This window comes from Orcinus orca, chromosome 12 (assembly GCF_937001465.1).
Source record: "Orcinus orca chromosome 12, mOrcOrc1.1, whole genome shotgun sequence".
Lineage (NCBI taxonomy): Eukaryota > Metazoa > Chordata > Mammalia > Artiodactyla > Delphinidae > Orcinus > Orcinus orca.
In genome coordinates this window covers 18,980,565-18,992,038 of record NC_064570.1, presented here as the reverse complement: position 1 = coordinate 18,992,038, position 11,474 = coordinate 18,980,565, and the positions used below count along the sequence as shown (strand labels likewise).

Here is an 11,474-nt window from a genome sequence, read left to right as displayed (position 1 = left end):
AATATTCTCAGTAATTCCATTTTTAAATAAAATCCAGTCAGGTATTTGCCGAGTCCCCAGTAAGTATTCAACACCGTGCTGTATTTGAGGAGAGGATATAAAAGAAGTATAGATCAAACCATGGTCTTTAATTCAATACAGACGATAAGCTGTGTTTTGGTTTCTTGACGACAAACTGAGCTCACAGCAGTCTACATCCCTCTACCTCCACTAACTCGCCATCCTTAATTACTCTGCTCCAAATCTAGCCCTGTTTAAGGTAATACAAAACAAGGGGAAATCTCAGCTGACCAGAAACTTTGAGGTATTCCTAAAGAATGATACAGAGGGAATCAGCCTGGAAAGCTGAGTGACAGCGTGAATGTATTAGCACAAAAGATGGGAGCATCATCAAGCGGGCTGCCATGCTCAGTGGTGGGGGACCTGGTAGTGGAACCCAAAGTGAGTCCAGGGCTACAGCACAGATAATAGTGGAACAATAAAGTGGAAACCCACAGGCCCTTACCTGCCCTATTTCTCCCAAAGCCAAGGTAGCTGTGATGGGGGTATCTATTTTCTGGTGAGAGCGGTGCCTAAACTGGAAAGATGTCCTTTGCCACTGACTAAAGAAAAAAAGGCAATGGACTCTGCCTATATGGAGGTCTCACCAATCTCCCATTCTCACTGAATACAACAGAAAACAAGTCTTACATCTGCTTCTGAGCCTCCCCTTAAGCAAACTGTACAAGCAGAGACAATGAAAGGTAAAGCAAGGAATCTGAACCTCAAAGATGAGTTCACAATCAACAAACACGAAGGGATCTCCAACAGGAGTATAAATGAACAAAGAAACTTTCACCCAAACAGATGGAGCAATCTGAATAAGAACTTTATAAAACAGTCAAATCATTACATCCTCAGGGAGATAACATATTGTTTTCATGAAACAGAATCAGGAAGTCATAACACAAAAAGGCGGCTATTAAAAAAACTGACTGGCAATTTTAGGAAAGCAAATTATATTACTGGATATTTTCGATCCGCAGTTGGCTCAATCTGTGGATGCAGAATCTGCAGACATGGAGGGCTGACTGTATCTTTAAAGAAATAAAGGTGAAAAAAATGACAAAAGCCAAGAGAATTCACTTGCAGACCCACATTTACAAGAAATGTTAAAGGAAGTCCTCACAAAGGAAAATGATATTAGATGGAAATTTGGACCTACACAATGGGATAAAAAGCATTGTGAATGAAAAATATGTGCATAAATATGTCTTTTTCTCTTGTTTTTACAGTTCTTTAAAAGATAACTTTAAGAATTTTTTATTCTGAAAATTGTCACGTCTACATAAAAAGAGAGAAATAGCCTAGTAGTATAATCATAGAGATATATATATACTATGTACCATGTTTATGGACTGAAAGACTCAAGATGCCAAAATGTCAATTCCTCAATATTGATCTACAGAGTCAAAGTAATCCCATTCGAAATCCCAACAGGCCTTTTTTTTTTTTTTGTAGAAACTACAAGCTGATTCCCAAGAACTAGAAGAGTCAAAATAATTTTGGAAAAGAAGAGTAAAGTTGAAATATTTAACAATGACTCCAGGACTTACACTGACAGTAATCAAAACAGTGTGGTAATGATATAAAGATAGACATATAGACCAATGGAACAAAATAAAGTGTCCCGTAATAGACCCACATAGCATGGTCAATTGATTTTTGAAAGAAATTCAAAGGCAATTAATGGGGAAAGAATATCCCTTTTAATAGATACCTCTATGCAAAAAAAAAAAAAGAATCTTGATTTTTACCTCCCCACACACATAAAAACTAACTTGAAATGGATCATAAACTGAAATATAAAAGCTAAAACTGTAAGGCTTCCAGAAGAAAACTGAAGAGAAAATCTAAATGACAGTGGATTAGGCCAAAAAAAAAAAAAAAATTTAAATAGGACACAAGAAGCAGAGACTATAAGAAAATGATAAATTAGGCTTTAATGAAATTAAATACTTTGGCTCTTCAAAAGATATTGTTATGAAAATGACAGGGGAAGATGCGGATGGGAAACAATATTAGTAAAACAAATACCTGATGAAAGATTTCTATGTGGAATATATAAACAACTTGCAAATCAATAGGAAGAAAAACAACCTTATTAAAAAATGGACATAAATTTTGAACAGTCGTTTCACCAAAGAGGATCTATACGTTGCAAATACTGTAAGCACATGAAAATATCTTCACCATCATCAGTTATTAAGGCATTTCAAATTCAACCCATAAACCACAATGAGAAACTACATATCCAGTAGAATGATTAAAATTTAAAAGACTGAGGATGTAGAAGAACTAGAACTGAATTCTCCAGCATTCCAACAGGAAAAGTCTGTCAATTTCTTACAAAATTGAATATATATTTTCTACACAGCCTATTAATCCCACTCATAGGCATTTACCTAAGAGAAATAAAAACACAGAATCATAAAAGACTTAAACTTGAATTTGTTAATAGCAGTTTTATTAATAAAAGCCTACAACTGGAAACAACCCAAATGTCCATCACCTGATGAATAGATAAACAAATGCAATACTACTCATGATAAACTACTGATACATATAACAACATGGATGAATTTTTAACACATTATACTAAGTGAAGGAAGCCAGAAATGAAAGACTACATAGTGTACGATTCCATTTATATGAAATTCTAGAAAAGGTAAAAATCTAGTGATAGAAAGCAGATTAGTGGTTATCAGGGGCCAGGAAGTGGTAAGAGGTGACTGGCAGCAAAGAAGCAGAAGGGAAACCTTCGGGGCAACAGAAATGTTCTACTGGTGATCACATGATGGTACACATTTGTCAAAATTCATCAAATTGTATGTGTAAAATTGTTGAATTTTATTGCATGTAATTTACCTTAATAAAACTAATTTAAAAAGCAGGACTTCCCTGGTGGTGCAGTGGTTTAGAATCCGCCTGCCAATGCAGGGGACACGAGTTCGATTCCTGGCCGGGGAAGATCCCACATGCCTCATAGCAACTAAGCCCGTGAGCCACAACTACTGAGCCTGCACTCTAGAGCCCGCGAGCCACAACTACTGAAGTTGTGGCTCTACTACGCGCTTAGAGCTCGCGCGCCTAGAGCCCGTGCTCCGCAGCAAGAGAAGCCACCGTAATGAGAAGCCCGCGCACCGCAATGAAGAGTAGGCCCCGCTCGCCGCAACTAGAGAAAGCCCACACGCTGCAAGGAAGACCCAACACAGCCAAAAATAAATAAATAAATTAAAAAAAACCCTAATTTAAAAAGCAAAGACAAAAAGTAGGTGCAGAAGTGATTTAAAAACTGTAAGAGAATATTAAGAATAGCTTTATTCTAATAAACTTGAAAAATCTAGATAAAATGTGTAATTTACTAACAAAATGTAATGAATAAAACTGGTCCAATAAATAGAAGATCTGAATAGAACAATAACCATAAAAGAAACATATAATATTACTTATCTACCTAAGATCTACCTCATTTCCTTGTTGACAGAACCTTTCTCTTACTTAGGAACACATTGGCCTTGTGACTTAGAAGAAGAGTGGTTTCCTCCGTAGTCTCAAGGAAGTTGTTTGTGCAGTCCAATAAGGATGCCACTAGCTTCCTGTGGCTATTTAACTTTAAGTTATAAAAAGATTTGAACTCAGCTCTTCATTCTCACTAACCACACTTCAAGAGCTCAAAAGCCATACGTGACTAGTGGCTATTGTACTGGACAGTATAAATATATAGAACACTCTCATAATTGCAAAATGTCTATCAAACATTGCTGGTCTAAGTCAATCATGAGAATTCCACTCCCTCAACCAGTGCTTGGCTTATGAATATGCAGCTGGTGATCTATCTCTGACTATAGTTAACTATTCTTCAAGCATCTTATCGCCTCTACTATCTTGGATAAGAGGTCAGAATAATACAGGAAGCCCTTAATAACCTAAGTGCTTATCTGTGTCCAGTTCTCCTCAGAGCACAGGTTGGAATACTGGAATTGGGTCACTCTGCTGAAGTTAGGCTATACCAGTTTATCAGTTAGCTACTGTCATAAATATGCTGTATAACGCATCACCCAAAGCTCTGCCTTGAGACAGCAATCATTTATTCTCACAGATCTGCAGGTTAGCTGAGGGTTGACTGATCTGGGCTAGGTTTCAGGAGAAGCAGCTTGGCTCTGCTTAACGTAGTCCTCATCCTTCTCCTGGGACCAGAAAAAAAACTCAGGAGTGTTCTTACGGCAGTGACTGAGGTGTAAGAGTACAAATCCAACCAAACAAGTATTTTCCTGCATTTGGTCAGGGTAAAACCACTAAGGTTCCACGGGCCAAAGCAAGTCACATGGATGGACTCAAAGTCAAGAGGTGGGGAGATATATTACACTTCTTTATGGGTGGAACCGCTCATGGCAAAGAGCGTGGATATGAGGTAGGGGATGGGGAGGGAACTGGGCCAGTTACACAACCTATCACACCAATCACAGTAATATTAGTAACATGGTAATTATGGAATCATTAACTCTAAAAGCCCCCAAAGCAACTGGCTAAAGTGTCTCACATCTGCAAAGCAATCCGGTTTACAGGAGAGAATGTGGGCTTTGAAGTCCTATCAACAGATTCTAATTCTAGCCTTGCACGTACAAATTGTCTAGCCTCATTGTGTATGTACAAGAGCACAGCAACAGAAATTTAGCACATATTCAGTAAGTGGTAGTTGCTATTATCATCACCCCGAGAACACTATAAACTATATTTTACAATAACCAAACTTTAAAGTGGCAGGATGGGAGACTATAGATCAGTGTGTTTCAAATTTGACTTACGTTAGAATCACCTGGAGGAAATTTAAAAAATCCTGATGCCTGGTACTACCCCAGCCAATTAAATTATAATCTCTGGGGCAGGGCCCAGGCACTACCTCCATTATTTCTTAGGCTCCCTAGGCGATTCCAGCACGCAGCCAAGTTTGAGAAACCTCGTTATTGTTAGCTAGCTGCCTACTAAAATCCACTTCTTTCTTTCCAAAGTATAGTATAGATGGGAAATGTCTGCTCAACTGGTGCTGCATCTCTAGTAATCCATGACCATTTTGAGCCAATCAATTGCGAAGAGAGGTTAATGTGTGCCCTTTCTCTTACAACAGTCTTGTAATAGAGATATTATTGAATCCGAACACATTCCTTCAACTCTCTGTTCTTTTCTCTGGTAAGGCTCATCCAGTATCTTTTAAGTGATATATACCACTATAATCTGCACATTCTTTCAGATATTTGCTTCCAATCTGATTCTTCTAATATTACAGAAGTATTTGTCAATTACAATGATAAGTTGAAGAAAAATAAAGACCAGGATTTCTAGCAAGGCTCTCGTTTTGTTCAGTTCTCTATTGAGCAAACATTCATGATCTGCCTTCCCTCCACCCCACCATCCTGTTTTGGTTGACTCTTTTTCTAGCAGATCTCTATCTAGGGATAACTCTTGAACCAAAGAAGATAATATTTGATCAAAGCTACTTATAACCATAATGTTAACTGGTAGCTAATAAGTCAAGTACTGGTAAAATTCCACGTATCTCTAATCATATTCCAATTCTAAATCCTTCTCCTTGTTTTCCTCATACCAGATGAATCTCATCTTTGATGATTCTGCTTCTTCTTCCTCCCCTTAAATATCAGTGTTTGGGTATAACATGATTATATGCAGTTTTCTATATGGACCACATTTTTATTGTCCCTCACTTAAGATGTAAAAAGCCTTTTGCTTGAAATGCCCTTTGATGCTTTTCTGCCTATCGCTGTCCTAATCTCCCCACAAAACCTTCCATGACCAGGTATGCTGAGTTAAGGGCCTCTCCTCCTTGATCCCAACTGCTACAGTGTTCTTAACTGTTTGACTTTGAACTACTTGAAAGCTTGGCAAGAACAGTATCCTATTCAGCATTGTACTCCCAATGCCAGGTCAGTGTCAGGATGGAAATGACATACAAAGTAGCGTGAACCAAAGATCTCTAATTTTCTCAATACCCTCTCTCTTTTTAAGGACCTAGTACAGTACTTTACTCATATTTCTTTATGGAAAAATCTCTCTTAACCATATTCTAAAAGACTATAGGTAGTGTGAAACTACTCCTTACTATTTCTGGCCCAGAATGAGACAGAGAAAACTGACTGACCTGTATCTTTAACAGAAAACAAAGATAGATTGCTAGAAGAGTAAACATAAAATGTTAAGTTACTAAGACAATACAACAAATGGATATCAATTAAACTTATTCAGGTTCTTTCCTCTCCAAATTATTAGCTCTTCATTAAAAGACACATACCAATCCTGAATTACCACGAATCCATGGTAGGCCTGGGTTTAGGCTATTAGGGGAACAAAGAGTATATACATTTGAGATATTGCTGTCCACGGTAAGCCTTATGCAAGTGAAGCCCAATCACTACTGATAACTGAAAAGTTCTCAGTGACCTAGCATTACCACAATCTTCTTCTGTAGTGATAATCCCAGTAGGCTGAGAGTATTTTCATCTACTGAACTCTAGAACATATGTTAGTCACAGATACTTAGAAAATGCCCTCATAAGATTTTTCACCAGCAGATTGTTTCCCCCAAATCTTTCTAGCCTGAACTCTTAATAAAAGATTTGTTTTAATAATCCTGTAAGTACAGTTCTTCAGGCTGGACAAGAAGAGTGTATATATACATACATATAGCATCCTTCAAAACTAAACTATTTTATTCTCAACTGCCAGCTTATTGGCCAAGTGGACCTTGTAAACTCCAGGAAGTGCCAGCTTTTGCAGTACAGGTACACTTATCCCACAACTGTTCACTACCACACTGCTTCCAGCATGATTACTGATCATAAATCAACTAGTCTTTTTGGTGACAGTACAGATATTATGGATTATTTCAATTCATGGGAGTTTCATCATTCTTGCTATCACCCAACCGAATAGTAAAAAATGGCTTTAATGACTTTAAAATTATTATTTTTTTGTTCCGTTAAAGCCACAAGTTAATTTAAACACAAGTAGGAAAACACCAAACATCTAAGATTTTTACCTCATGGCTAATATCAAGTCACTTAGAAAAAAGACACAAGCTTAATGGTCATTATTTAATAATACTGTTTATCTGACAGTGACCGTCAATCATCAGAAAACACATCTTGGTTCTGGAAACCAGCAACTACCAAGGAGTCAAAGTGTACAATGTGCACTGGTGGTTTAGAATGCGAATGTAATTAATATGACTCCAGAGGCAACTGAGAACTTTCAGACTAACTTGGCCTCGGCCTCCCCTGTACTACATTACAACCCCGCCCACCAAGAAGCTAGGCAGCTGCCCAGTTCCAAGTCTCCAGGGGCATATCTGCGGCGAACAGTGATACCCACTCAGTTTCCTTCCAAAAGACTCAAAAGCGGTTCGAGGAGTCTGAGGAGGGCTGTCAGCGCCGACCGCTCCCAGCAGGCCGGGCAAACAAGCTGCCGCGAGGCGGAGGAGCGCGATCACAGCCCTCGGGGCGCTCGAACAAGACACTGCAGGCCCCAGGCCCCAGCCCCCGGGGAGAAGCACAGCCTCCTTTCCCATGGCCCCACCTCGTCCCGGGGGAGCCGCGGCGGTGCACGGGCCCACACGTCTGGGATGGGGAAGGGTCGGGGGGACTCGCGCTGCGGCTCCGTCTCAGCCTTTTAGTTTCCCAGACTCCAGAACAACAGAGTCCTCCCTCCCTGGGACCTCCGTCTCTGTGCAGAGACGCCTTCCGTCCCCGACCTCTGACCCCTGACCCTCCATCACCCAAGCGCCTACCTAGACTCGTTCTCCAAGCCCCTAGAGCCTCTCTGCACCAAGGCTCAGGGCCCTCTAATGCCCCCGCAGGTCCCGGACATGCATTCGCCACCCAGCGAACATCCACCTGAGGTAGGCACGCGCGATTTAGGCTGGCGTGTGTTGCGGTTCCTTGGGGGGCCCAGAAACCACAGCTCCTAGGTGCCGGGCGCGCGCTGGAGCGAGGGGTCAAGGTGAACGCGCACGTAGGAGCGCCCTGCCCCCTTTGTCCGGCAGTGGCTTCATGAGTGTCTTCTGCGCAAGTCCACACGGTTAGAGACTCTCGAAAGACACGGTCGAAGTCTCGCGATATCTCGACACCAAGACATTGGAGAATACAGGATTGGCTGGAACCTCTAAGGAGGAGGCGGGGCTCTAAGCGGATTTAGAAGTGAGCGGGGCGCCCGGCTGAAGGGGCGAGGCTCCCGGCTGAAGGGGCGAGGCTCCCAGCGGAAGGGAGTGGGACCAGTTTGAAGCGAGTGCCAGATGTAAGAGTTGTGGCTTTAACAAAAAGAGAATTCTGCAAATGCACCTTTTAAATTGTTTCCAGAAAGCAGCCACTAATTAGTTACGGATGAAGCTTATCTCCCTCAGAAAAGTGATTTTAAAAGACTTTCCAGGGAGATGTGAGTAAATATTTTAAGATGAGGAAAAAACTACACGTATTGTGCTGAAGGTGGCCTTCCGATATCTTAGTCCTTTTCCTTCTCTTCACTGAGCGGTAGCCGCTTTTCTTGGACGTAGGCTTATGCCTAGATAACTGGCATAACTGAGAGGCTTCAAGGCCAAGAGCCTGAAAAATAACCCTCAGGAACATGGGGCACTCAGTGATTGAGTACCTAATAAGGACTCAGCATTATACTGTGGAGTGGCGTCTTGGCCTGTGTGATCACAGAAGGACAAAAGTAAGTTCTTGCCTATGGGAGCGTCCGTTAGCTGCGGAGAGAGTCCGGAGTGGTCCATATTCTTTAGACCTCTAAAATAGCTTAAGAGAGGCCATTTGCATAAATGAAACCACGTAGAATTCAGTGGAAATCAGTGACCTTATCCAAGTCTTCATAAGGCAAGTTGAAAAAGAAATGCTAGTGCTGGAGCAGTAGGCAAGCAGAGTCCCTCTTCATTGGAGAACTGATCCTTTAACTAAGTATTGATACAAGACATAATGGAGCCTTTCTTTTGGAAGTGTAATTTGAAACTCCATATTTAAACGTTTATTGTGCTGTAAAAGGTTATCTTTGATAGTTTTATGTCACATTTCACCATTGGAGCAGAAAATTAAGCTCATAATTTGACTGAGTTCAGCTGGTACCAGGCAGAAATATTTAAAAATAAGCACAGCATCATTTCATCTTTGTTCAGCTTGATCAGGGTAATTAATCTCTATAGACATTATTGTTATCCTGTACAAAATATTAAAGTGTAGATCCAGTTGTGTGTCTGGAGATGTAATTTCACCTACAGAGATGGAATTCTATACAGTATCCTGTTCTTACAATTAAAGAAAATTCTTCCTCTTGAATTTTCCAATGGTATGTTCAATCCTGTATTTGCAAAGTGCCCTGTGTAGTCTTTGAAAAGTTCTCTATGAAGTAATGTTTTTTCATATTAGAATCACCAGAGCTAATGCTCATTTTTGCACCTTTGCATTCTGGAAGCTCGCAGCTGTGAAATAGCTGTTCACCCCTGACAACACTCAGTTCATCCACCCATTAGATGCTAAAGATGTAATAGCATTCCTCAAGTGGGAATCAGTTGATCAGACATCAACCAATCAGGGAACCACTCAGTCTACATAGAGTTCAACTGCTTCTTCTTGAAACTGTAAATAGCTGAAGTCAGACCGTTTGCTTCCTTGTGTGGTCCACTAGGCCAAAGCTATAGATCCAGTTCCTTTTGGGGATAGTAGCTTTATTCTAACCTTGCCCCTAACTCAGGTCATCAATTTTAGAAAAGAATGTTTTAAGTTGTTCTCAAGGAGGAGGAATGGTTGAGAGGTAGTAAATGAGTAAATGTAAATTTAACTCCCTTTGGAGGCAGAAAAGCATGACTGATGATTTAGGAGTAGAACTTCGTTTTGCAAAGCCCTTTCATGTTCGTTTTTCCATCATCTTAAAATGATAATATGAGATATTTAAATTTTTCATTTAAAGAGGAATCTGTGTCTCAGAAATTTGGTGATTTGCCACAGTTTGGCTCTCAGAGAACAAGAGAATCTAGAATTCCTCTGGATTCTCTGTCTAGGCTATTTCCTCTTATTACTAAGTCATGTTGTCTATCAAATAAAAATGAACAAATTTTCACCAAACTTTCTAGGTTGCCATGGGAAAAATGAAGGCAAGAGGTGTGTAATTGCTTGATGACACAAGGCAGAGTATATCAACAAGTATCATTCAGACCCAGCACTCCTTAATAGAAAGATCATTAATAAAATTGCTTGAGAAGTTTATCCCATATTCTACTTATATTTGCCTGCTCTGTGGAAGTGAAGTTGATGGCCACTCAGTGTGATTGAGGCTTGCCAAAGATGACTTTTTGCCAAAAGTGACTTTTTGTTTCCATTTTCCTTACTACCAATCTGTCTTAGGATTGCTTTTCCTCCTCCTGACAAAATGAAAATATTAACGTCAAAGTCACTATTTCAGAATGAATCACAATGTCCAAAGCCATTGTTAAAGTGTGTGTAGTACTAACAGTGAGAGGAAGAAACATTGTCTTGGAAAATTGGTGCTAGTAGAGGTGATCAGCTGTGTTGAAGTGAATGAGTGCCAGGTCAAACAAACAAGAAATGGTATCATAGGGCCTGGGCATGCTTTGCTGTAGCTTGACCACATTTGGGGGCAGGAGGTGTGTGACTTGAACACAATGTTTAGAACTTCACAGTTTTTGCTCAGGCTAGTCATGGATAGGTTTAAGTGTTAACTTTCAATTTAATTTTTCCTTGGTGATTTGCAGGTCAAATTTATTTCAAAGTCCAAAGTTTGTTCTATCTCCCCTGCTGCAAGCTCAACCTGCAAACTGAAAACTCTGCCTCTCCTAATTTGTAAAGCAAAATTTGGAATCGGGACATAAAATGCTGCATTGGACATGAACTTAGGACATAAGGAAACGGGAATTCACCATTTCTTTGTAAGTACTTGTTTTGGGTGTTAATAAAGCAATGCTTGTAAGTTAGGTAAGCACAAGGAAAAAGTTGAAGTTGGGTCTGTTGGGTAAGGAAAGATAAGAGATTATATTCAGTGTTTATTAATGAAGATAATATAATCTGTATCCTTGGTACCCTTCTGAGTCCCTCCCCACCTCCATTCCCAATTGTTACTTTTCCTAATTGCATTTTTTTTCCAGCTGATTTTGTCAATATGGCCTCTGAGCATTAAGGAATAGTAATATTGTAGATAAGTCTTTCGATGCTTATGACTTAAGTAATATTTATTATGCAATTCTGACAAAAATAGAAGTGAAATACTTTTTTTTTTTTTTTTTTGCGGTACGCGGGCCTCTCACTGTTGTGGCCTCTCCCGTAGCGGAGCACAGGCTTCTGACGTGCAGGCTCAGTGGCCATGGCTCATGGGCCTAGCCGCTCCGCGGCACGTGGGATCTTCCCGGACCAGGGCACGAA

General features: G+C 40.2%; 2 protein-coding genes across 7 annotated transcripts in view; one reads left to right on the top strand and one right to left on the bottom strand.

Annotated features, from left to right (window-relative positions):
- The window catches only part of SHPRH (SNF2 histone linker PHD RING helicase), an 89,148-nt gene extending 81,109 nt beyond the window's left edge, over positions 1-8,039 (bottom strand). For 3 of the 6 annotated variants that reach the window (XR_004476767.2, XM_033405515.2, XM_049695373.1), the window contains exon 1: positions 7,841-8,039. The gene's annotated coding sequence lies outside the window, so the exon portion shown is untranslated. Of the gene's footprint in view, positions 1-7,629; positions 7,756-7,840 lie in introns of those variants that run through there. The other 3 variants (XM_033405494.2, XM_033405525.2, XM_033405505.2) reach the window with 2 other exon arrangements.
- The window catches only part of UTRN (utrophin), a 1,623,662-nt gene that overhangs the window by 1,338,021 nt on the left and 274,167 nt on the right, over positions 1-11,474 (top strand). The window lies entirely within an intron of this gene.